The sequence below is a fragment of the Adiantum capillus-veneris genome, chromosome 1 (assembly GCF_014529385.1).
Source record: "Adiantum capillus-veneris isolate H3 chromosome 1, ASM1452938v2, whole genome shotgun sequence".
NCBI lineage: Eukaryota > Viridiplantae > Streptophyta > Polypodiopsida > Polypodiales > Pteridaceae > Adiantum > Adiantum capillus-veneris.
Window position 1 is genome coordinate 183,601,659 of NC_140931.1, and position 2,434 is coordinate 183,604,092.

The window sequence follows — 2,434 nt, forward strand, 5'->3', positions numbered from 1 at the left end:
TACCATATATTGACAAGATTCGAAAAAAAACCAGTTGGCAAAAAAAACCCGTCAGGCCCAGCATAAGATAGCTTACCCATACATGTATCACTCAACTGCAAGGATCCTTACAAAATCAAACAGTTTATCTTAGTTCAACCCCTGATTATACACAACATAACCAGATACTGCTAAGAGTCAATGTATATCAAATCCAAAAAGTCGGGTAAAACCAGTCGGCAAAGAAAACCCATCGGCAGAAAAAAACCAGTCAAGCCTAACATCCGATAGCTTACTCATCGGCAAGGATCCTCACCCAGTCAAACATATAATCTCAGTCCAACCCCCGATTACACACACCTTTACCATATACTGCTAAGAGTTAAGGTGTATATCAGGCCCAACCCCTCAAATTGAGGGAGAAGAGCAGTCTAGCAGCCCGAGATTGCCATATAGTGCCAAGAGTCAAGGTATATCATTCCTAAACAGTCTGTCAGCAGTGAATGTACAACAAATCAGTCGGTCAAAAAGTACCCAGTTTAGTCCAGCATAGGATATCCCTTCCTCTCATGCATCAACCCATCGGCAAGGATTATCATATAGTCGAACAATCCACCTTAGCCCAACCATTGATTTGACATCTCACTATCAACTAGAGTCAAGGTAAGTCAAGCCCAACTCCCTTTTCTCAGATATAAGAGTAGTCCAACAGCCCGTGACCACTCTTTGCCTCATATAATACTACACATTGGATATAATGATCAGTGTATCAGTCTGAAACTACTGATTAGACTAGTCCTTACCTGATAATGCCAAAAGTTTCTAAGTTCCCCATTTAGAAATAGCAAGTGCATATAGATTAATTCGCATAGTTCAAAACTGAATCAGGTGTAACCAACAGCAGTGAAAAACCAAAAACAACTTTTATTCTATCCCATAATGTCAAAGCAAACCATACCCAAAAATGTATGCAAAAACATGAAAGGATAGAATACCATATGCTTAATGGAAGCTAAGTGAGCATTATGCTCACCTTTATAAGGTATTGATAGGCTTTGCAGACTCCCGTGCTCTCGACCGTGGAGCCCCCTCATGAACACATGGAGCCTGGCCGTGCATTCGACTGCCCACCCACCGCGCAGGGGCGATGTTAGTCGCATGCGCCCAAAATCAGCAAGCGGCATTCGCAATATCCGCAGAGAGGCACGATTCCCTGTCACGCCGCGCTGTGCCATCAAGTGAGCTTTATGACCCTTCCCTCAAATAGTACACGACCTAGATAAAGCAGGTGTCCAAAAAAAAAATTTCCACTATTTTTCCAACCACCTTGTGGCCAAATCCTGTTCCCACGGTAAAAAGTTACCATATGATAATAAACAATCACCTACACGACCCAAATCACCATGAGGATACTGTAATTATTCCCAAGCTTTGAAAGAGGGAGAGGGAAGCCCAGTCAGGCCATGGGGTCATTATCCGATAGTTTTAAGAGCACAATTATATAACAGTCAAAGAAAAGGAAAGTAAAGAAAGATAAATAGAGAGAGAAGATGAGATACGGCTATCCACTCATAAAATGAATCAGTTCAGGGGTTGAGCTAGTGTTAGTCCAAGCCAGAGGTAGGATGTGGTACAGCAAATCCTGTTATAGTAAGTATATATATATATATATATATATATATATATATATATATATATATAGAGAGAGAGAGAGAGAGAGAGAGAGAGAGAGAGTCCAGTTCGGCGCACCGTCGCCCTTCTCTTCCACTCTCTTAAGCATTTCATTTGATTCACTTTCCTTTTGAATTAAAAAGAAATGATCGTAGCTCCTACCTACTAGGATGGGTGATATTAAAATCGAACATTAGCAAGATTCCCCCCCTCTCCTCGCCCTCGTCTAAAGTCCAGTCCTCTCGAGGGCTCTCTGCTCGTGCAATCCAGCCTGCTGCCCCCATCGTCTCTGCCCTCACCATCCATCGCCACAGAGAGAGAGAGAGAGAGAGAGAGAGAGAGAGAGAGAGAGAGAGAGAGAGAGAGAGAGAGAGAGAGAGAGAGAGAGAGAGAGAGAGAGAGAGAGAGAGAGAAAGCAACAGGTGAAGCAATCTGCATTCATGAAGCAACGTGGAGTTTGGCAATGGAAACAACGTGCAGTGGGTTCGTGGCTGCCTTGCGAAGTCAAGAACGCGGCCTTAGTTTAGGCTACAGTCGTGGGCAACACAGACGAAGGGGAGAGAGAGAGAGAGAGATCGATGAAAAGGGAAAGATAGAGGCATGCCTTGCACGTGGCCTGTCCCCTCTTCCCTCCCTCACCCTTCACTTTCTTATCTACCTCTCTCCCTTCCCTTCTCTAGCTCCAACTAATGAGCGATTTTCCCATTTTCTAGGATTGGGTACCCCATAGTGGTACCTTCAAATTTTGGAACTTCGAGCACTAAAATCTACAACCCCAAGGTTC